The 25,331-nt window shown below is 46.5% G+C and overlaps 1 protein-coding gene across 3 annotated transcripts in view; it reads right to left on the bottom strand.

Moving 5' to 3' along the window:
• PLXNA4 (plexin A4) overlaps positions 1-25,331 on the bottom strand; it is a 454,779-nt gene that overhangs the window by 131,055 nt on the left and 298,393 nt on the right. The window lies entirely within an intron of this gene.

Raw genomic sequence — 25,331 nt, 5'->3', positions numbered from 1 at the left:
TAGGAAAGCACTCCCTGACCTGCAGCTTTGCTGGGGATCTCAGCTAATGCTCCAGCTGCAAGGAAAAGGCTGTCAGCATGTGATGTATGAATTTTCCCTCATCCGTGCATGGCTGGAAGGGATGGGTTAAATGCTGAAAAATTGCTATGGTGCTGTGAATGACCTCCGGCAAGCTGGGTTGTCAGATGCATGGCAATAGAGCCATTTATTATACATTCCAGGTGTCCGTCTCCCACACAGGTTTCCCTAGTTTCCTTCCCTTTAAAAGCAGCTCGTTTCTAGAGAAAACTCACATGGTGATCCTCTCTGGGAAATTCTGAGACTACTGGGTGCACAGGATGTGACAGTGCACAGCAATGTTCTGACACAGGCTGTGGAGTCATGATAGGGTGGATCCAGCATGGGTAGGTGGTGGGAAAGGGCTGGGGATGCTGAAGGAGGTGGGAATTCAAATGCACTTTTGTGATGTTGTCTCTCATGCATGATCCAATTGTATGAGACACATCTTCTTCCAACATGATAATTTTTGATGAACGAGAGTCCAGCTATGCCCACAAAGAGAAAGAGAGTCCTGTTAGACTTGGCGTCCTCTAGGATTAACTCTATAATGTCCAGTCTAGAATCCTGGATTCAAACCATCCATCTTATGGACTGGTGGCAGGACTCAGGTTTTTAGGTGCATCTGGAAAGGAAACAATCATCTGGCACTGCATACTGGGAGAAAGACCAGGCAGCAGAAACAGATCCCATGGTGCATTTATGCTCTCAGGTGGGTTATAAATTAGGGAGAGGACTCTTCAGACAGCCTGGCTGGAGCTAGAGTCAGGCTGATGTTCTGCATGCAGGGAGATAGTGGCACAGAAATGTCTATGCTATGTGCTTACGGTGTAAAGGTAAAAAGCAGGTTTGGCTGAAGTGCATGAAGCCCCACAGTCCTGGTTTTGGCTAGGATAGAGTAAATTTTCTTCCTAGTAGCTGGTATCATGCTGTGTTTGGGATTTGGGATAAGAATGGTGTTGATAACACACTGAGGTTTTGGTTGTTGCTAAGCAATGTTTACTAAGTCAAGGACTTTTCAACTTCTCGTACTGCCCAGCCAGCAAGGAGTCTGGGAGGGGACACAGCCAGGACAGTTGACCCCAACTGGCCAAAGGGATATTCCAGATCATATGACATCATGTTCAGTATATAACTTGGGGGAAGCTGGCCGGGGGTGTGATTGCTGCTCAGGGACAGGCTGGGTGTCAGCCGATGGGTGGTGAGCAATTGCATGGTGCATCACTCTTTTTGTGTTTTCTTTTATCATCATTACTATTACTATTATTATTACTATTACTATTATTATTTTATCTTCCTTTGCTGCCCTATTAATCTGTCTCTATCTCAGCCCATGAGTTTTACTTTTTTTCGATTCTTCTCCCAATCCCACTGGGGGCAGGGGAGGAGTGAGTGAGCAGCCGCGTGCTGTTTAGTTGCCAGCTGGGGTTAAACCACGACACAAACTTAAATGATCCTGCTCCAACCTGCACAACCTGCTGAGGTAAAGCAGAAGTCAGGGCATCAGCTGGTGGGACAGGCTGTAGCATGCTCATCCTCACTCATCCTTGACCCACTGAGACAGCAAAAACCTTCACCACTCAGATATAGGGCGGGTCTGGGCTCCACTTGTGCGGACAGCTGCCGAGCCCAGGATGCCTAAGCTCCTGATGGTACAGATGTCTCGGTGTTGGAGGAGGCTTGGACCAGCATTTATCTCAGACTGCAGATGTGTTTTTGGGAGCATGGGTAGGTTGGCAGAGCCAGAAGACAAAGGTGCTTGGTGCAGGCTCCGACCCACCCCTTCCCCTGCCAGAGCCGTCCCCACAGCCCGGGGTGTTAAGCATCATTTGAATCTGGTGCAGCACATGAGGTGAAGGTGTTATTATTCAAGCCACTGGTTCCAATGAGATTATCCAGTCTAATGGAGCAGCTTGCATGGACCTCCTCTAAGCCTGAATTTTCACTGTCAGAGAATCCCCAGTCAAGTGGAAAATTAGAAGGAGAAGGGAAGAGGGGGCTGTGGAGGGGAGAAGGGAGGGGATGATTAAGTTCTCTAGAAATTAATTCATAACTAGAGAAATGGAAATAATAACTCCCAAAGCTGATGGACAATCCCCAGCAAACACATTTCAATTTGGAAGCCAGCTTTGCTGCTGTTGCATCATTTGCTTTCTGGCTCACGCTGCTTCATTGATTTAATTTTCCACTCAAGGTGTAGACTTTGTTCTCGGATTGTGGCTTCTGCTTTCTCTCTTCCAAGCTCAAGCAGTCCAGAGCCCCCTCACTACCCCTGGCCACCCAACCTGCAGCACCTGGTGTTGGGCAGGTCCAGTGGAGAGCACTGGCTGGAAGTGAGGGTAGAGCTGGAGTAATGCGCTAGGGAAGAGACAGGAGGAAATGAAAGGAAGGAAAGGAAGGAAGAACCTCTGGTTTTAATGCTCTCTAGTTTTTTCTCCCAGGAGTGGATCCCAGCACTCAACAGGTTTAGAAGCTCTTGTGCAAAGCACGCATGCACGCTCACGGAGTTGACAGCCAACACCAGCCTGTTTCACCCTGACAACAAAACGTGCATGTCTCCTTGGTATATTGTGATCCCACACACTGTCCAAGGGCAAGACAGGAATTGGTCAAAGCCTCTAGGCTGTCAAAGCTGCCAGAAACAGTTTGCTGGGTGAAGCAGCTTCTAAACAGAGTTGGATATTCAGCTCAGATGCAGCAGGGCTCACCTCCATGGCATTATTTAATAGCAGTGACACATACAGCAGCTTTGTCCCCCAGTTGTGAGACATATCATGGTACAGGATCATAAATGGTGTCTTATGGCCTGACTCTCAACAAACCATGTCCTCAGCCATCAAAAGCCAAGCCTGTTGCCCAAAAACTGTGTGGACCTGGGAAAATGCAAATAATGCAGAGCTTTTGGTCCAGAGATGCCAGGACCATGGGTTCAACTGAGTATCAGGTAATGAACAAAGAGGTTGAGCAGCTGCGGGTTCCATGCAGGTGGAATTGCAGCAGGGGACAGTGGGTCTCCAGCCGTGAGGGGTTTCTGAGCACAGAGCTCTGCTCAGCTGCTTGGCAGGGCTTGCACACACACACACACACACAGAGCTGCCCCGAAATGGTCTTGAAATAGGGCTGGAGAGAGTTAACAACTGTTTACCTGATTCCCCAGTGCAGCTCGGTAAAATGTTACTGCTTCCCAGAGGCACGAAATATAATTTTGCCTTAAAGGTTAATAGTATTCTACTCACTGAGGAAAGAAACAAGTGCTTGAAAAGCTCTTTCATTAGGATCCCAGCCTGCTGCACTTCAGATGGTACCCAGGGCTCTGACCACCAAGGGGAGCTGGCCTCTCCCAGCCAAAGCCTGCTCTCCCTCTCCTCTCACCTACACAGCCAGCATCAGCAGCTCTGTTTGCAAGAAAGATCTCTTTCCAGGGATTCAGAATTTTCTAGCACTGAATTTAAATTAAAGGCAGTACTCATGACCTGGGGCAAGAGTGAGTGCCTTACTCATGAAATGCAAGTGATGTTTCCCCGTGCTTTGTGGGGATTTATTATCCTTACTAACAATAAGTGCACAAAAACAGAGAAAAAAAAGCCCAATCCTTGTGGCAGGGAAGAAAACTGAGAGCCCTCAGCAACCAGAGGCTGCCCGGGGATAACTGCCCTGAGCAAGCCCACTCCTCGCTGAGTCGCTGGCCCTTTCCAAGCACACGCTCCGTAGCATTTGGAGGTACGGTGTCCTCCTGCTGCAGAGCAGAGGATGCACCCACAGCTGCCAGGCGGTTGGTGAATGGGAAGATGCTTCAGTGAGGAAGCTCTCCCAGAAGAAGATGATGCTGGAAAACAAGGCTGCTACTAGCTTATGTGTAAATATGTCAGGTTCTACGATCCGCTTTCTGCAACCACAGTGGCTTTAGCTCGTCTCTAGACTGCCTGATCAGAGAGTGTCTGATCACGCAGACACTTCCTAGGTCCTTCTGGGGTGTGAGCGGCATCTCATGGTGTCTTGCTATTGTCTGTGAAGCCTGTTGCAGGATGAGTTGTTCTGATCCCTGGCTGAATCAGACGGTGCTGTGTATGCACTTGCTCACATTCAGCCTGCTCAGGCTGCCTCTGCATGTGAACTGGGACTGACACTTGTGTGCTGAGGGATGTTGAGCTCTTGATGTAGACTCTCTTCCAAACACAGACTAGCAGGTCAGCTGCGGGGACATCAGGCTGACCTGAGCGGATCCGAGATTGTGTAAATTGCCAGTGTGTGAGTCTGCAGCACACAGACGGCTCAGAGCCTTCTACTTTGGTCTTGGTTCTGGTCTCTGTTGCACATTGCCTCCAAAATCCCTGCCCTGGGCTTAGCATCAGCCATGAAACAAGTTGACGGTTGCCCTTCACCCAATTGTTAGCAATAGACATAAATGCAGAATAGTCATTGAGACAAATATAAAATACAGGGCTGTTCTCCAAGCTCCGTGTCTCCTAGACTGACACAGGATGCAATGCCAGCACGGTGTCTTCTGCGCCTCCCAGCAGATCCATCACCTCCCCCAGCAGCTCAGGAGAGGATGTGAGCCACAAAAGGCAGCAGAAAGCTAATCCGTTTGCTATATAAAACAGCCAATAATATGCAGGACATTTCCTATTAACCACCACACATCCAGACAATTACTCTGATTGATTCCAATCAGGTTTTACACCGTGCTTTATCCATCAGCACAAAGCTTCACTGCCTGTTAATATCATGGGGCAAACCATTCTTAATGGAGACTGCCAAACAGAATAGCGTCAGCATTAGCAGTCACAAGAATTGATGAAGTAAATGCAGCGTTAGGATGGCTGGGGTTCTGCAATCTCTGTATGGAAAGTGCAATAAAAAATCTATTAGAGCATCCACACAACAGCAAGCTCACCAATAAATCTCCCTGTGTTCTGAATAAATTTCTAATCTGATGGAAAGGACTGAAGAGATACCTTGATATATATGTCTTCTACAACCAGGATTATTATGCATGTGTGATACCAATGTGATGGATGGGTGGATGGATGGATGGATGAATAGATAGATAGATAGATAGACAGACAGACAGACAGATGATCTGGTTCATTCTCTGCCTGCCTTTTATCTGGGACTGGGAACTTTTCCCCTCTCTCAGCTCAAGCAGAAAGGCTGTCATCTTCATGGTTGCTTTTTGACGTATTTGCAGTAGGCACAGTGATAAAAAAGGAGGCTGCTGAATGTAAGAAATACAGAAGTGCCCATGAAATTTAGAGATATTAACCAACTATTGCCTTCTCCACAAGCGGAGGAAAATTATTTTCCCCTCTTCCCTGCCCTGATGCAAAAAATCACTGTGCAGCAGAGAATGAGGGTGCACAAGGAGGATGCTGTGAGCCAGAAGCAGCAAGAACAACTGAACTAGGAACAATCATAAAGAGTCTGTGACCCCAGGTAGACCATGGGTGCATGAAAGAAAGAGAGATCAGCATGGAGAAGAAATCATCCACAGAGCTCCTGTTTGCATCAAAACACACAGATACAAGTTTACATAGCACTTGAATATAGTTCATGTGTGAGGTGTGTGTATATACACACACACAATGTATACAGAAATCTATATAGCTGTCTAGAGAGAAGAGAATAAACCCTCAATCCCCAAGCCCTGAAACAAGCCCCTGCTGAAGAGGATGAGGAAGGAAGGTCCCTGGGGGGTACACTGCAGGGTGAGAGCAACTGTGACATTCCTCGGGAGAGAGGAGATGGCAGAGCCCTTCCAACAGCCGCTGCTGAAGACACCAGAGCCCTTCCAACCCCAGCAAACAGCCACCACCTCTCCCCAGGAAAGCAGCAAATTAGTGACACAATAGGTCCAGCCCAAAAGCTTTGGCTGTGCCAGTTCCACCACCATAGGCACCTCTTACCCATTCAACCAGAAAACCTACAATCAGGACATATGTCCCAAGTCACTTCCTCTGCTCTGTATATGTTTTTCTTCTACAGGCTGTTTTCCAGTCTCACATGCCTTATTGATGTGTTTCTGCCTCTTCTATTAGGAAAAGTACTCCACAAGCCACTGAATCTCCACGTCAGGGATTTCCCTGACGGCAGTCTCAGGTGACAGGTTATTGCCAGGTTACTTCCAACGAGCCACACTGCAGAATCCCTGCCCCACACTGATCACACCTCCACTACCCTGTTAATTGCTTTACCTGCAATATGTGGAATTAGCTACTCTGGTCATAAGGAAGGCACGTTCCTGCATGCACAGCCTGCTATTCAATAGGAATTTATTCAGAGTCATGGGCAAATGGCTAGTAGCTGGGGAGTTGTCCTTGCCCATCCCATGGCTGAATGGTTCCAGTATGGGTTAAAATCTTGGTAGCACTATATACTCTTGTATTTTGAATTCACTAGAACTACAAATTACCAGCACTACTGTAAACTAGACCTTGATCTCCAGTGGAAGTTTGCAATTCCCTTTAGAACTGTTTTCCCCCAACACCAACTTTCTGATTTCTTTTCTCCCTGACTTGATCAGTTTTCCACATCTTTTTTCTTTCTCAGTAGAAAAAAAAAAAAAAAAACAAACGAAACACTTCCAAAGTGCTACCAAAGTGCTATCAATAACATGCATGCAAAATACCTTTGACCAAAGCCCTGGGTTATTTTATCAGATGTCGAGGAGAAAGAGGAATGGCAAACAGCCCAGAGCACTGATCAGAAAAACTGGTTCACCTTATTAATTTGAACACCTGGCATTGGCTGTCTTGTGCAGCAAGGTCCATAATATGGATTCCAAATAATTAGAGGAAGGTCACAGACAGGTACAGACCTTCTGCCTTCACTGAAGCAGCCAGCTCAGGCACACCGGGTGGGGGATGCTGACCTCAGATACATGTGGAGGCCTCATTTCTAGTCAATGATTCAATATCTAATTAAAGTATGCGCAGCACCCATGCAATGATTTGTTGGCATTGGTCTAAAGAAGCATCAGTTGGACTAGCACTTTGTGAAACAGCAAATCCCTACTCCCACCCAGCAATATCCTACTCTCTGGTCTGCAAACTCCCCCTGAAATACAAACTTTTCTCTTGTATTTCTGTAATAAACTTGAACTGTTCCCTCTGATTTCATGAATACACTGATATTTAAAGGAAAGAATTAGGGATTTCTGTCCATGGCCTTGCAAAGGAGGAAAAGGATGATCTCAGAAGATCAGCCAGATACAGGGAGCCCTAGTTCCTTCCCTAGGCACGAGACACATATGCTGCAAAATTCCGAGTAGAAATCAGTACATCAGGTGAGTGATAGTGCCAGTCTGCAATGACACATATACAGACCTGGTGGAGGCAGCGGAGAGAGTCAGAAAGCTTCAAAGATATTTGAAAACTTAACTCCTTTGGAGCAATAATCTCCAATAATCTCGAGAAACACACTCCAGCTAGGGAGCTTTCCTTGTAACACGGGATGAAAGTCTGTGCTACCGGTGACAGGGACTGTAGGGTGCTGGGTGATGCCCGCAGTCAGTGCCTATTTCTGTCCTTTTACCAGGTTGGTTTTCTTCTTCCAGCTTTTCACCAGCCCTTCAGACACAGCTCATTCTCAGTTTGTGTTTACTTTATAGATTTCTTTCCTTACTTTCACACTCAAATCATTAACAATTATCACATGCAAAGAAAGGGGATCCTCAGTACCAAGAAGTCGATGTCTGGAGGTAGCTGTGAAAGAGGAGCCAGCAGCAGCAGCAAGTCAGATCCCTCTTTGGCACAAGAAACTTATCTTGTTGAAATAGCTCTTCCTCTATTCCCAGTCCCACCTGAACGGATGCCCACCAACCCAACCAGTCCATCCATTCCCAGAGGTCACAATGGGCACAGCTCTCACATGACAGGGTGAGATGCAGTAACATCCGTATTCGGATATTTCTCAAATCTAGGAGAAAAAAAGAGTCTCAGACCCAGAAGGATCCATTCAGTAATTCCCCGAAGATTGCGTGCAGCTCAGGGATTTCTCCACCCTCCTATCTCTCATGACCTTGTCACAATGACTGGCAGGCTGGATTTTAGACCAGCTTGTGGCTGTGACATTGACACACCTCGTGCTGGAATCATTTAGATAGGCAGATAAAGGTGTCATTCAAAATCCATCCTTAAAGCATCACCCATCACACATCCAGAGGAAATCAATAAATCCAGTACACATCCTCCCTATACGCCGAGAGGAGGTATAACTTTTGAGTGACCATTTTTCAGAACGGAGAACCTGGAATCTACAGGAGAAACATCACCTGCCCAGTGTGCCTCAGTGGCAGGGTTGTAAACAGAAACCAGGAATCCTAATGCCTGGTCCCCAGGAAAAAGAACACTTCATAAAAGGCTCACCATGACAACACTGATACAAACTTCATCAACTGCAATCAAAGGCAAGAAAACAAAGGACGAGACGGAGGGAGATAGCAAAAATGACTGACTGGAGATGAGCTGAGCACACATTTTAATGGGTATTTGGACTCCCCGCTGTTGCTGCTGAAAGGCTTCTGCAATGATCTTGGCTTCCCCTTCATGCAGTTACTGAGCTAATCAAACACAATTCAGCCTGGCGCTGGACTGGTGTCCAACAAAAGCCACAGCTGGTGAGAGGGAGATGGAGTTTCTGAGCAGGATCACGGGGAGGCTGAATGGAAGAGAAGCCCCCGCTCCGGGCAGCACGGGGCAATTGCCAAATATCATCTTGTTCCAACGCCACGCTGGAGCCAAAGCCAACTCCAAGGCGTGCTAAGCAGGGTGAAGAGCAGTTTAGCAGCTACGTCTCTGCAAAGGGCTTCCAGACACATCCTGGCTGGACAGGCATGGCAGAGATACTCATCACACTTTCCCTTTATCAACTGCACTGTGATTACTCCGTGTCAAGCTAATAAGGCTACAGGTTAGGGGAACTTTTATTTAAGAGATGTGCAAACTCATGGTGAGAGGCCTTTGAAAACAGAGGGACATAGAAATGGCTCTAAGAGCTCAGCCCAAATATCCATATTCATTCTGGCTCTAACTCCTGTAATCAGATACTTGGGTGGAAAAAATATTAAAACAGAGATTATAGAGTGAAACTTGTCCTGGTTTAAACTCCCAGCTTTCAGCAAGCAGTGACATGGGGACTGCCTGGCATGGAGCCTGCAGTGATGTCATTGTATTGAACAGCTCTCAATAGATCTTTCTTTCATTAATTTGTCTAATTGCTTTCCAGACAGTTGTATTTCTGGCCTCCACAATGTTCTTCACAATGTTGCACAGATGAATGATACGTTATATGAAAATGTCCTTTCTTATGTTTGTTTTAATATTCCACTTGATAATCTCATATAGAGTTCCCTAGATCTTGTGTTATGAGTAATGGTGAGTAATCATCCCTTATTCACTTTCTTCATTACTCTCATGATTGTCTGGATGTATTATAGCCCTCTCAGTCATCTCTCTTTTAAGATGAAAATTGCCAAGTCATACAATCTCTCCACGTATAAAGATCGTTAGAAACTCGTGTTCCTGCTTCCCACACTTCCCACCACCTTCCTGGTTCTCATTCTAGCTTGACATGCTCAAAAGTGTTCGCAGCATGGGAGAGCACCACGGATTGCCACGTAACGATACTCTCTGTTGTGTTCTCCTTTCATTTCCAAAACATGCCTCGCATTATATGCGTTGTTTGAGGTTTGCAGAGAATTACCTGGGCTGACTTCACCACCTCCTTCCCTACAGCCGGTCACTGAACACCTCGAGGTACAGCGGTCTGCTTTCTCTGCCGCTTATCCCTGCACGCATCAGCCCTCAGCTACGCTTTATTACCCTGACAGTTTTGCATATTCCTCCTACAACCCCTTGCAGACTTCTTTACTTTTGACAACCCTGAAAACCCCTCTATCATCAGTTACCTTTCCTGCTTCAGTCTTTACCCATTTTTAGCTCATTTATAAATACACCAAACACAAGTGGTCCTGTGGGACCCCCCCTGGGTATTCCCTCCCTCCCAACCCCCCATCATAACCCTTTATTCCTGATCTTTATTTCCCATCTTTGAACTGGTTACTAATCTATCAGAAGACCCTTCTTCCTGTCCCATGACAGTATAGTTTAAATTCTTTGCTGTGGGAAAAGTATTAATTCCTCTGTACTAACCACACCATCCGTATCACATGGACTTTGATTTATTTAAAGAACAATAATAGGCTTGTGACACCCCCCCCCACACACACACACACACCCCCCAGAATGTCATAATTTTTTTTTTTCAGTCTATTCTTAATCATGGTTCAAACAAATTGACAGGTAAAAGAAGACAAATCTCTGGATTCTAGTTCTTGGACCCTTCGTGAGTCCAACTTAAAAAAATAAGTTGATATCTTTTCCACTTTTCATTCTTCCAGTATCAAGGCAATAAGGCGTATAACAGATTTAATAACTTGGCAATTTCATATCAGATTTTCTTAAAGATCTTTCAGTGAATATCACTTTTGTGCTCCAAAAGCATTTTTTACCAAACCTTTAGTGGCAGACACTTCAGACACTTTGTGCCCTTTAGAAAGTAAACTTCCAGGGGAACCTTGTTAAATTTTAATCATTCATTTTTATGAGGTTAGCATTGTGTTTCCTATGCGGGCTGCCTTATGATTGTTTTGCAATTCACACCACAGAGTGATCTTTTTATTATTTTTTCCTTTGAGCACAACTTCCAGTTTTGAATAGTGTCTCTTTACCTTGCTGTCTAAGCAGGCATTTTAAAATATTTGTTTTTTCATTTACTTTTACCATCTTTCAGGTCTTTTTTCATAGGTCACAAAGCATCACAATAAGCTTCTTATATGATGTCTTTATGCAGTCTCCAGGATACCATGAAGCACTTGTGGCTGCTCCTTTTAACAAGCTTCCTCATTTTTATGTTGTTTGTGCTTTGAAGTTGAACTTCAGTGTTATTTATTTATTTTATTTATTTACTTCATTTTGCTTCCGCGGGACACTCAGTTTGAGTACCATGTGGTCAGTCTTACACAGCAATGCATTGATAGCTGTGCCCTGCAGCACATCCTCCAAGCAAAACCTAAGAGTAAATCCAGACTTGTTTCTCTTTTGGTGGGTGTAGGGGGTATGAGCTCCAAGCATTCTGACATTTGCTCGGTGCACACGAGGCCACTTGAAGTCTCTCATTACCGCATTTTCTGCCCTCCCAACCTTTTGGATTTCTCTCAGCATGTCATAGTCACTTTCACCATCTTCAAGTGGTCAATAAACCAGCCTTAATACCGTTCCCTTCCCTTGGGATACCTTGTCACTCGTGCACAGATTGACCCTATTTTCTTACTTTGATTTTACATTTTCTTTACCATAAAAGCCCTTTCTTCACCATTTTGGCCTCTTCTATTGTTCCTGTTTGATTTATGCCACAGATGAGCTCCCTTCTATCAAGGTTTTGGGCTGTGTATCCTATTAGCATCTTCATTTAAAGCAGACTACTAGCGTGTGCACAGGAGCAAGTACATATTTAATTTTGATTGCCTATTTTCATGTGCCATGATTAAAAGGGCCATTTGGTGGGACTGATTTTTGCTGTTTCTTACCTGAATTTTATCAAGTTCCATTCCAACCACTTTTCAAGGATAAAGGTATATTATGACTTCACCTTTAGACAATGAGTTTCAACCTTCAAAACCTCTTTCTCGCCTAATTTTTATTTAACTGGCAACAGTCAGGTTCCTTCCTGTGCCAGCTCCCATTTTTTGAAAAGGTTTCCTTATTCATTATAAACTTTTCCTACTCTGTTTTCTTAACTATGCATTGAAACACTGTCTCTATGCCTGGTTTTGCATTTGAGAAAATGCTTCTATAAAAGTCTTGATTTTTAGCCTGTTATCTTAACAACTTGGGTCTTTCCTCCAGGATTTCCCTCCTACTGTCTCCTTACAATTGGGAGCTGCGGCAACATCCCATTAGTATATTAAACAATACCAAGAAACATTCTCTGATCCTGGGGCCAAATGACATGGTCTGATCACATTAATGCTATTAAACTCTATTAACTTCCAAAACACCTAGTGGAAATTCTCCCTGACCCATTTAATTACCAAACATGTCCAGGAATTGTTTGAAGGAGCGATAGTTGGCCCAAGCCAAACTATATTAACTTTGCAGCATAGGTAGTTGTCTCCCAGTGCCTAATAACGTTCCCTGGAGTTATTTTATTTACTACTAGAAATATGTATTATATGGACCAGGACCCCAGGATTCCTCCTGTTGGAATCTGTCTGAATGACCCCTGGGATCTCTCACGTCTCTACCTTGCAGGCAAATGTCTGATCATTCCTTGTCGTCCTCAGAAGCACAGCTCCATGTTTACCTGCTGATCAAATCTGCTACCATTCAGCCTGTTTCTGTCTGTCACCTGTGATCTCTGATGCTGAGGACATGTCCTCGGTGAGAGTGGCCACATAGGTATCTTCTTGTGGGAGATCTTATTTATGTGGTTCTTCATCCCTTCTCCAACTGACAACCACATTACAAGGTATTCCTTCCTCTTGAATTTGTCATAAGGGAGCATTCCTCCTTCTAACCTGATGGAAGGATTGCTCTATCATATTGCTTAGAGAAACATGAATTTCCCTGTACCTCAAGTCCTTCCAATCTGACCACTGTGATCCCAAACAACACTTCTCCCTAAGGACCATGAGCTGCCAACACCACTTGCTCCTAGATAACATCTGCCCATGGGGCAAAAGCTGATGTTCTGTGCCATGACCCAAAGCCCCACTCTTTTCCTGGAGACTTGGCAAACCATTAGGATTGTGATATCAACTGGAAAATCTGAGGTCCAGAGGTAGTAGGGGTGGGATTCAGATGATGGATTGAGGCTTTTAAATTTATGTGTCAATCTTTAGGTGTGTGAGCTGACATCTGAGCTCCCCAGACAAGGGATTTATTCAATATAGGCAGCAGACCCCAGAGAACTGATTCAGCTGCTGTAACACAAGGACTCTGTTCTGATGACCACATATAGGGCATCCAAGAAAGCCACCTGGGCTTGGCAGCTGTGACACAGGACCTATGGAGGACTTGGTAAAAGCAAAAAAAGGCTACCAAATGCCTATGTTTCGGTAGCCGAATGGAACCTCATATCTACTTTGGGGTGAGCTGTGCCTCTCTTTAGACTCCACTGACTGTACTGATGGGGAGCAGGGTCTCCTTGGGGGGATCAGCACCCAGCTCATACGGAGTCACGTGCATACACAGACTTGGCAGGTCACGGTCAGAGTCCTAAGCAGAGCTGAAAAGGGATGCCAGGTGTCCCCACACACAAAGCACAGAGGTGGAAAGGACCACCTGATTCACTCAGTGCTTCTGCTGGCAATCCCACCGTAGCAGCTGATACAGAAATATTATCAAGCTTTATCATAAAACCAGCCATATTTTTAGCACTCACTAATCCCAGTGGAAGATTACTGCAGACACTCGTTCTCCTCCCAGCCAGAAGCTGCCTTCTAACTTACACACTAAATGCCCAGTTCATATCCATTCCCTCTTGGGTCAATGTTATCCACATCTTCAACACCCTTTCTCCTTCGTAAGCATTTAATCCCTAAATCCACGTAGACAGCAGTCCTACTTCTGACCACCTTTGTTTTTTACACTCACTGAGACCCATGCCAATCTGTTCTTTCCCAAGCGGCTTGCCCTTCTGAAAGCATCTCCTGGCTCCATTGTTTTTTAGTTTGTTTTTTTGTTTTTTGGTTTTTGGTTTTTTTCCCCAATGCAGGCAGGAGTTACAGTGTCCTAGCCTAGTACCTTAGGCAAAAGAAACTCCATATCATTAACACCATAAAATGTACATCAGGTCAACAAGGGGAAGACACCTCATCCACGTTTCCATCCTACAGAGATATGTCTGTCTGTCTACCAATGCAGTGACCCTGTGCCTGCTCTGGAGTCCCTCCAGGGTTATGCCAATGTAACCCTGATCAGATTTTCTGCTCTGTTTGTATCCATGCTGTTGGAAAAAGTGAGCTAACCTTCATGCCAAGTATCCCAAGGGGGTAGCTGCAGGAGTGACAGGCTGGCCAACAATTTCCCATCTACTTTCCGAGGGATGTTTCATCTGCAGATAGCTCTGACATGACAGAGACAAGTTGCTATTTTAGATATTTAAAGATATGGTATAACCCTGCTTGGCCTTAATTTTGGGTTTCAGGAAGGTATTGATTTTTTGATTCTTTATATTATGTTAATGATGTCATGATCATATCAGAGCAGCAGTGTACTGCTGTAAAGCTCCAGAGTGCAATATGTAATAGATAGTTAGTATTAATTGATTTAGCTATAATTCATTCTACATATGTTTTCACTCTTAAGGGTTTTATGTTTGTTTGTTTCCTGGTTTTTTTTTTTTTTAATTTATTTATTAAATGTAAATTCCCTAAACATCCAGGCAGAGTGAAAAGTCAAAGCATTTACTTCTCCTCTTAGTTTTTAATTTGGGAAGAGGATAGTGGGGAAGGCCATCCTCTCCGACTCCCCCCAGTCAATAGCAGATTATGTATAACACTCAATAACTGGACCGATGTGTTCCTGAGCAGCTCAAGAGGCAGCTGAATGATATTTTGTCAATTGACCAGATGAGCTTATGCTATGGGTCTGCTCTCCTTCCTCTCTCGCCAACCCCTCCAGATACTCCATCAATTAAAGCTGAGAGGGAATCCTCAAAGCCAGTTTTTTGCCTTCAGTCCTTGAGAGCAGAGAGGGGAACAGAGAGCACAGACTCACAGTACCGGTAAGAATTAAGTCCCTACCATGCAGAAAATCACATTTATACCTAGGTATGCTGAGACCCTACCCTGAGAGACTGCAGAATTCAGATCCATACCTGAAAATAAATTTTAGGAGACAAAAGGCTTAGGATGGAAAACATCATTCTACTTTCTGAGTTACTCATATGCTGGAAGTTACTTGCAAGCTTGTTTTCAGGATTGGGACTGGGTGAAAATGAGGAAGGGATTAGACTGATTCGCTCTCATCCACATTTGCAGTTCCTTTTCTCCCTGAGAACAGCACAGAGCAAAAGCTCTTGGCAACCATCCCAACTTCATCCTCCTACCATTATTAACCGGCTGGCTCTTTAGAGGCTCTGGGTGGAAGAGGGCCAGGGAAGCCTGCAAGGAGTCAAGAAAAGCAACCTCTGGCTCAGCCACATCTCAGTGGTGGCTCCGACAGAGATGCTCAGCTCTGATAGTGCCTTATCAGGCCAGGCAACGCTTCAAGAGGTGAGAAGCAGACAAAATAGGAAAGTGTTATCTGAACTGAAATCCTGCCCCCTTGCCCTCCACAAAATAACCTAGTGCTTATTTGGCAGGGCTGGCTGGCAAAAATGTCTTTTCCAAGCAGGCACTGAAGGCAGGACGTGTCTGGCTGCCTGTTCCCAGCTCAGGGGGTGCCAAGGGAAAGGACAGCTCATGGGGGCTCCTGTCTCCCTGCTGCAGCTGAGAAAGTCTGCAGACAAAACTTGCACCTCTTTGTGGGGAAGGTTTGGGTCTGCAACAAAACAAAAGGAGTCCAGTTGTGTTGTGATCATCTCCTTACCTTGGCCCTGAGCCACGAGAGCGGGGCCCCCTTAACACAAGTGAGAGAATAAAGAGGACTCACTTCACTCCCTTTCCTTCTCCATCCAACTGCAGGCAAGGCTGTGTTTCAAACACCCGAAGCATCTTGACCTCCTTTCTACTCCTGCTACTGAGAACTGAGGATCAGAGAGAGGAGAAAGAGGAATCAACTGCAACTGGGAGACAGCCTGTTGCAAAGACCCAGTTCCCAAGGCCCTCAAGGGGCAATGCCCACCCACTGCCAGACACTGCAGTACCTGCCTCTGCATGGCTTGGTGCATACCGCCGCTGGTTTTGGCATGCCACTCCTATTTGCAAGAGGGGGAGAAGATCTAAATGAGGTCCTGCCATTTACTGCCCTACGTTTTTCTGACAGCTTCAGCCTTCTGCCCTCCTCCCCAGACCTAGGAATCAAGCAGGGATGGACACAGGAGAGAAAGAGCCTATAACAAACACTCCCCCCATCCCCCCCAAAATGTGCACTTAGCATCTGCACCAAGCTAACAAGGGAGAAGCCTTCCAGGCATGGGTGAGCTAGATTGAGATTATTTTCTTAACATGTCTCAATTAAAATGTAGATCTCCTTTACTGCCTGGGGCCAGAGGGGCTGGAGACTTTGGGAATGAGATATGGGAGGGAGAAGCAAGACACAGGGGTGTTTGCTTTGGTCCCAGCTGTCCTGCTGGCCTTAACCCTTCTGGTGCCACCTCTGCTCTAACAGCCAGACAAGAGCAGAGTGATTTGGGTATGTTCATTGGGTTAAGCAAGGAATTACGTGTGTGTTTGCACCTTGCCATGTCCGCTAAGGCTCCTTCTGCTTTAATTAAACAAACCCCAAACTTACTCAGTCACTAGTGAGATGAAATTATTATCATCATGCTTTATAGTCAGTACTGTCTGGGAGCCTGCAGCCATCAAGTCCAGCTCCTTACAGGACTTCTGCAAGCCACTCGTCGTCCAAAGTGCTTTAAGGCTTTGGACTTCACAGCATCCTGCAAGGTGAGGAACTGAGACTCCTCTCCTAAAAAGAAGGGGCTAAAACACAGGGAAATTAAGGATTGGAGTCATTGTAAGTTGGGCATTAATATATAGTCATTTAGGTTTCCCCAATAGCTACTAAAAGAAACTGGCACTTCCAGAGGGCAATCCACCTCACTGCCTTAAACACCTCAGGGTTACAATGAATGAGTTTAGAAAAAGTCTCTCTCTTCACTGGCTGGTGAGACAAGAAACCTAGCGGTAGATGAGCTAAATCCCATCCTTACTCCTCCAAAATCATGCAAGATATCTATAGCAGAGCAGGGAAATTAATACTGCTCTCTCTTGCCTAAGGAAAATTCTGTAACCAGTGAATCATGCTGCCATCCCTTTCTAAATGTACCAAGGGATCCAGAACTTGTTTTTCCTGCTCAGAAACTGTCCCAGATCTTGTTTTACAACAGTGTCGCAGACCTTCAGCCCACACCAATTCCCACTTCCTCATGTTATTCACTACCCCTCAAATCCCTTTAGCCAGGTCAGGCAGAATCATCCTCCAGCTCCTCCACTCAGTCCCAGCAGAGCCCAGAGCATTTCTGCTCCTCCTCAAAGTATTTCTCTGACCCCAACTTTCTCTTTAGTCTTTGCCACAAGATAACCTACAAAAAGACATGCTAATTGCTGGTGGAACTTCCTAGGCAGGGAAGTAAATTGTGGAGGAAAATAATCAGAAACCTTCCCTTCCTTCCATTAGCAGAGGCTGGTGCATGCTGTATTACAAGATATGCCATGCCTGCTTGCAGTGGGGCTGTCCCATATCCCTACAGCTCACAGCCAGTAGTAGAAGAAATTCACAGCCAATGTGTCTATTCTTCACTGTGAATTTGGGCTCCCCTGTGGGACAATGGTAAGAAAATACGTTTTCTTTGAATATCCTGGTTTCTTGGATCCAGATGTTGTTAGCCACTCTGGTCTAGCTCTGGCTCTAGGGATGAGACTCTATTAAAAATTAAAAAACCTGGTACCCCTGGAGAAATTAATTTGGTTCAATCTGTCGGGCATTGGAACAGGAGGAAAGAAATGTTGTTCCATTTCCAGATCTGCCACTCATCTCTCATATAACCACGGTCCTGGCAATGTACTGTTTTTTCCCTGCTCTCCTCTGTGGCTGACCTGTAGCCTACTGACACCCAGGGCTTGTTCTTCACTAGGAAGAGCCCCACCAGGGCAATTGGTGGGGTTCATTTGCAAGATGTTGCACTTGGATGTTGTGTTGTACATGATGGAAGGACTTCTGTATCTCCCCACAAGGCCAGAGATAAGGCTGTTGTCTGGCCTCTGTAATTCATGGAGCTAAAACATCTGTGTCTGCCTTGGTAGATGGTTCCTGCTATTGATGGTATGCTATTCAAAAGCTGCTATGTATCTGAAGTGGAAAACAATGGAAGACAAGATGTTCAAGAAAACAGAATGATGAGTTGCTCAGATCCACTCACCGCAGAAAAGACATATGTATATTGCTGGGGATAGGAAGAAGAGACTATACTCGTAGGCAAAGCAAGGAGGATCTCTCTCTCACACACACACACACACACACACACACAAAAAAAAAAGAGCCCCATGGCAGGATGAGATAATTAGCTTCAACTCAGAAGCTCCTGTGAACTCACACAACCTGCCTCCAGGACCTCAGTACTACAGGGAAGGGACATAAAACCTCCCTGGTTTCCCAGAAGCCAACTGGGAAAGGATCTACCTCTGCACCTCTGGTTGGGGGATGAGTGGGAGCGGTAGGGAGAATTGGGGGCTGGAGACACCCGTGCTGGTGGCACACGGGGATATTTGGTGGCAGGTCTCTGAGAGTGTGAGTGTGCAACAGAAGATGATGGCATGTATTTATGGGTAGGAGTGTGTACGTGCAGATCCATGGAGAGGGTGAATCTGGATAAAGACATACCTTAAAGATTTACTGTGCTTTCCTTTAGGAGGAAGACCTTCCTGATCCTCCCCCCTGTCATTCCCTTCTGAGACCTGTCACGGGTTGAGGATGATGAGATGTCACAGAAGAAACAGTGGAAGTGGAAGGCAGACATACCCCCCGCCCTAGGGAGAGCTCGTTTGGCGTGCCATTTTCCCTCATTGGCAGATCATCGGCTGCAGAGGCACCAGGGAGCATCTGACTGCACAACAGAGGGCAATTCCCTACAAACAGCCCAGCAACTGAGACAGAGTTTCCAGAACCATCATGACACCCACTGGGTGGCACAACCTTGCAAGAACCCTAGTCCTGCTTTATTGCAGACTAGGACCTTGGAGGACTTAAAAATTTGTGAGAGGAGTGAGACTGGTCAAGTTGCAAAACTCAGACCTGGGTTTTGGCCAACCCAAGAATATGTTGGGAGAGGGCATCCCAAGGCAGAGTTGGGATCTATTTTGTTGCCCATACACAGGGGTCTAAAGTCACTTGAGATGTCCTCAGGACACCACCTGGTCCCCATCTTATCCTCTAGAGGAAATGGAGACATCCTATAGTCTCCAGTAGACTCTATGTCATATGTGCCAGCCCCAGGTGAACATCTCAGATACCCCAGGCACTCCAGCTGCAGCAGAGAGCAAGGACAGGCAACTGAATTTAGTTCCTCACATCATAAATAAAACCACCTATATTTCAAAGTCTCCTTGTATGTTCTCCATACATCTGTGTTTAAGCACCTGAATTAAGTCATGTTGCCACTCCATACCTAGGTATTCTTGCTGTCTCTGTCAGCCTCCACTTTATAATCTAAGTCAGGGTACACTCATTCCCTGTGTCAGCCCCTGTAACTTTGCATCTCAGCTCCAGTGCACATCTGACAAGCTTTCTAAGCTGATCAGGGTGGTCATACACCTTTCCCCTGTCCCTGTTCCCTCCCTAGATGTGTTCTGTGGATATCTAGATATGCCACCCACCAGAGTGTAGCGTCCCAGAGCAAGGGCAATGCTGAGATGACAAAGGCCTGTCCCCTGTCAAGGACCCAGTGTACAGGAGGTCCTTTAGAAGGCCCCCATGTACCATCGAGTGCTATTATCCCTTTCTCATTGCATGTCCTAGCACATGAGATGATACATCTCCTAGCCCATAGCAGACTGTGTGGCTGTGTTTCACATCAAAGAAGAAACCCTAGAGATCTTTCTCTGCAAAGGCTGAACTTTCTGCAATGCTAAACTTAAGCTGCTAATGTTTCTGTGATGGGGACAAATCCCAAGTAGGACACCTACTCACAGGGCTGCATCAGGAGAAAGCTTCTGCTGGAACCTACTGCACAAACTAATTATCTTTCCACCCCTCCTCACTGCCCTCTAGCAAAATAAGCTAATCAAGGAAGAAGGTTGTTATCAAAACAAATTTACCACACGCCTGCGTCTTACAGTCCACAGTACCCAGTGTTGTCCCTGAGTTGCCTCAGGCAGGCACGGCCACCAAGATAATCAGCCTGTGAAGGGCACAGCTCTTCTCTGCACTGCTAGGTAGACGAGAGCAGAAAAAATGCTCCCAAAAGGGACATGATGGCATCTAGGGAACGGAAGGACATCAGCGGTGTTGGTGCCCAATGTGCAGGTGCAGCAATGGGTCAGCTCTCCAGGACTAGCGATCGGCTGTTCTGCTGAAAGGGGCAGGGCTGGTTCAGAGTGGTTTATTCAGTGTCATCGCCCATCTGTAGTGAAATGGGATTCCCAGGAGCCTCTGTTTCACTCGGGGCTTTATCACCATCAATAGACATGCTCCCTGTCCCAAGAATTTCCTCCTGCTCTCTGGACTAAGAGCCCCGATCTCATTTCAAAAGGCCATTGGAGAGCTGTCACATTTGGGGCTATTTCCTCTGCTCCAAAAGAGAGGCAATGCCTAGGTGTGAAATGATGGGTACTTTAGCTATACCTCAGCAGACAGATTAAAGATTATCTAGGCTCAATGCAGAATGCTTAATGGGCCAATGTCACTCTACGGAGCCCCCCTGCTGTGCACTTCCCTCTGTGCGAAGGCTGAAATGCCGTCTCCAGTTTCGATAACTACCTGAGAAGAAGTGGGAATCACTCTGTGCCAAGGCCAATTGTGGGAAGATGACTCCACTTTCCCTTGCTATCAGATGGAGAGGTTCACAGACCATGTGCATGGCTGTCTGAGCACCAGCTGTGACCGGGGACGAGTCAAACCAAGCGCTGTTTGGAGACAAGGCATCCTGACAGCTGGTTCACTCCTACCTTTACCACCAGCAACTGCCAATGAACGCTGCCAATGAACTGATTGGAGACTTTCAGAACAAATGAAAGATTTCAGATTTCCTGCAATTAATCCCCCCTGCCCACTATTTATGTTTCTCTCCCCATTGTGTACCAACAGCATGTATCTGGCAGTGTCCTGTTGCCATGAGAAAAGCCTCCACATACCTCAGATACACAGGAGTATTGACACAGCAATTGCAATAGCTCTGAGCTTCCCCTCTGATCAGGATGATCAGCCCAGCTGGTTACAAGTTTGCAAGGCAATGCAGGATTTGAGCTGGAAGCCATTTGCTCTTTGAGTTGCTGATCCACCTTTAGGAAGATTAGGACAATTGTCATGTACCTTTGACATGTAGAGGGTCTTCCAGGTATTTGAAGGCACCAAGAGCTGACCCATGGCAAGATGATGCTAAGGCGGGAAAGGATACAGAAAGCTTTTCAGATAAAAAGTGGTCTCAGCCATGATTGCAAAGACTTATTCGTGATGCCAGGCAAATGCAAAATACCTCCAAACTGCTGCCTTACCAAAGGGTCTCTGGTTTGCACCTTAGGACAAAACAGCATAGGGACTACAAAGCCAGGATGGCTGAGGGCCTGGTTTCTTGTAATTGAAGCTGAGAGTCTATAAGATCACAAGACCCTGCAGGAATCAGTAAATCACTGTTTTCTCACTATCTGTTAGAGCTCAGAGTGGCACAGGACGGGGTGTGATATTCCACCCTCCTGCCCTGCTGGGTCCTTGAAGCCTGAGCCATAAAGCCCTTCCCAGCACCCCTTCCCCACGCAGCACTTGAGATATCCTCCCTCCCCTGCGCAGGTGGAGGAAAAGACTGGGAATGAAAAGAGGAGGTGAAGGGGAAAAGAAAGAAAAAACCTCAGCCTGAAAGACAGTCAGAGTCTTTCAGACGGCAGAAAGTCAAGCAAGAAAAAGCCCCTTCAAAAAAGGTCTTATTGCAGCATCTGTAGGCAGCTTAGGTTACCTGAGACTCTCTAGTGATTCAGAAGACTTTGACCAAGAAAGTTAAAGCCAGGGACGATCAATGAGCCTCTGCAAGCAGCATCGCATCGGGTTACCTGCTGAGACGAGACAGCGGGAGCTGCACTTTGTAACTTTTTCTTTTTTTTTTTTTTTCTGGTCTGGCAATGAGTCTGAGCATGGATAACAAACCTCCCTCCCCCTCCACGCTAATCCCTCACTCTCTAGAAAACAACTTAAGTGCCTTTTTTTCCTCCATATCGTGTTAGAAATGAGAATTGTAATTTCTGGATAGACAAGTATCCTGCAGCTACAAGGCAGATGGGAAGAGCTGGAGAGCAGGAGGATGTGGAGGGCAACTTCCCAGATACTGGGGCAGGTGTCTGTGGCCAGAGGACATCATAAAACCCTTCTGAACAAGGTAGTCCTTTTGTGGGGAAACCAAAAGACTCATATGGCTTCTCAAGTGTCTTATAAACACCATCTCTGCTGCTGCTGCTGCAGCTTTGCAGTTAATCCGTGTTTGGCTCAGCCTGAATAATTGTGCGTTCCAGATTTTGGTCATCCCTTGACTAACCCTAGGGAGGACCCTACCAAAGGGATCCAGGAAGGTGACTGGTATGGCCCTATCCAAGAGCCTTCTGTCATTGTTTCTTCATGGGGTGAGGATGCCTAGAGGATGCCCCTACATCCTATTCCCATGGTTTGGGAGTAGGGGGGGCCTCTCCTGGCAGGTGCTCTGCCACTGGGGTGCAACTGGGGTGCAAAGCCAACAGAGCCAGCTCGGGTCCCTAGGTGAGGTTCTTGGGTGCCAGAAGGACACACAAAGGACATGTTCTGCTCCTCACAGATGAGCAGAGGAGTGCAGAGAGCAGAGCCAACTCCTGGCTCTGTTACATCCACAGTAGAACAGACCGGGGATGCTTAAACAAACCCTCTTCCCTCTGCAGCAAATGTCAGTTCCTCCAAACCAACAGTGTTTGTTGACGGCCTGCTTTGCTCAGTCTCTAGAGCTGGTAAAGACTTCTGGGAGAGAAAGAAATCACAGATGCCCAAATGTTTCATTTTAATGAAAAAAAAAAAGTAATGCTTCACTTCAGAATGACTTTTTATTTTGAAATTTTAAGCAGTTTCCTAAAACCTGAAATAAAATCCCAAATTAAGAACTTCTGAGGTCTAAATGAATCATTCTCCAATTACTAAATGGTATCAGCCCCTTCTAAAATGGCTTTCAAGAACATTTCTTATTTAAAAAAATAATTGGCAAACTACAAGCTGGGGGGGGGGAAGTTTTGAAATATCACAAGTCCTCCCAGAAAATGGGACTATTTTCCTCTCTGATTGCAACTTATGATCTGCCAGCCAACGAGTCCCCATAACAGCAAGGACAGAGTCCAGAGCAGAAGGAGGCTGGTGCCGAGGGGCTGCAGACTCCCTTAAGGACAGCTTGTGCACGTTCGACTATTCATCCTAGAATTAGACAGAGGCTGCATGAAGATGAAATGAGGCAGCACGGCCAAAATCTAGGAGTGGCAGCTAACACTACAGAGCTGGGGACAGGTTCCTTCTGCACCCAGCAAGATCAGCGTATTTCCCCTTTACAAAGTGTTGCCTCTCCCTATAGGAATGCTGCTCTTCTGTCCCAAACACTCGTTTTGCTGGCAGCTGGGGTGTTAAACCCAACCCAGAGACGCTGTGCAAGGCTGAAAACTTGCATGGTCACCATGTGCACATGGATCAGTGCTTGTACGTGTCTGCTCTGGAGCTGGTGCTGGGCCAGGCAGGGATAGCAAGGGCTCATTCAGCTGCAGAAGGGTTTATCCCTCCTCTGGGGGCAAAGAGCCTCGGCTGTCTCTGCCCCTCTGCACGTGAGGGGGAAAGCAGGTAGAGAAGGGTAATAATTTGAATATGGATGGAGACAGAAGAAACTTGCTGGGGGGTTTAGAGGGGCGGTCAGACATCGGATGGTGTCTTTGGACACTGCTGCATCGGACACAGGAAGAAGCTGCAGTTCATTTCAGGCTTGGAGAAAACTTTGCTCTGCTCTCATCTCTCTCTCTGCAGCCCCCCGTTCGGGCTGGTGACATTGCTTCGACCTTGCGACCAGGCACCGAGTGCCTCCGTGCCAGCTATTAGCTTTTCAGCCTTGTTCCTCCCCCCTCGCTCCCACCCCGGCCCCTTGCCCTCCCCTGGAGACCCATGCAGCAACCGAGAGCCACATTTTCAATTTACACCAACTAAATGATTCATCGCCGCCTAAAGAGGCCTGAACAGAGCCCAGGAGGCGAGCTGAGCTATAGGAGGGAAAGGCGGGGGGGGGGGACAAGATCAGGGCTAAAGATACAGAGATGAAAAGCTCTGGTGACCTGCTCTATATCGGCTCTCCTCTTCTCCAGGCAGAAGCCAATCAATCCTCCCCCCCTCCTTGCTCCTGCAGCCGTCTGTGGGTCTGTCTGTCTCTTTTTCTCTCAGCGGACTCGAGTTTCTCGGTGTAAGGTTAGGACAGCGGAGCCGTGGAAATCGATTCCTGAGCCCTGGCACACCGCCCTCCGCACAGACAGCCCAGCTCTGCCGTGAGACGATGGATGGAGAGCGGTCCCCAGGCGTTCCCAGACCTCTCACGTGGCAGGAGCTGAGGATAGTTTGTAAATGAGGGTCTGGGTAAAAGGGTCTACATCAACCCTTGAAGTACAAATCCCAAAATAAAAGAGACCCACATGGGAGAGACAAAAAAATAGATGTTGTACCCCATCCAGCAGTTTTTACCTGTCTCCCAGTCTACCAGTGCTCCTCTTGATGGCTTATACTGGAGAAGAAAGATGAGTGAAAGGCATGGCTTTGCCCACAGGCACTCTGGTTTCCAGTACCACTCTACCCCAGGTCTTCCACAGCCCAACTGCCTCTCCCATCCTTTCCACAAAACAACTCCCACCTCCAGCCAAGCACTGCAAAGCCCCTGGGATTCCTGAGTGGGAGGGATGAGGGAAGGGTTAGCCCTCACGAGGGGAAATGCTTATGGCACGTTTCCCCAGAGATCCCTGTGCAGGAGTCATCGATGATGCATCCCACTTGAGAAAAAGTCTGCTAATGAATCTTAAGGAGTTCTGATGTGCAAAAATTTCTGATAAGAGACTTAGTATTATGGCACTCTCACCCTGAATATCCTGCACAGCCAGACCTTGTTGAATGGAATGTAATTGGCTCCTCTGCTCTCAGGGCTATGTAAAAGTATGAGGAAACTGAGACCCAGAGAGTAACACCAGAGGCTACACTGAAAACCCCTTCCAACCTAGGGCTGGAAATCAGATTTCTTGACTGCAATGGAAACTAAGGGGGGAAGGAACAGACTGGAGTGGGATTTAATAACATTTGCCTTCCAACTGTTTCAAAAAATTCCACAGGGAATTAATCTCAGTGACCCTGCTGCAAGGTACATAAATAAGAGGT

Source organism: Grus americana, chromosome 1, assembly GCF_028858705.1.
Source record: "Grus americana isolate bGruAme1 chromosome 1, bGruAme1.mat, whole genome shotgun sequence".
NCBI classification, from domain to species: domain Eukaryota; kingdom Metazoa; phylum Chordata; class Aves; order Gruiformes; family Gruidae; genus Grus; species Grus americana.
The sequence above is the reverse complement of the archived record's forward strand: the minus strand, read 5'-3'. Positions and strand labels throughout refer to the sequence as shown.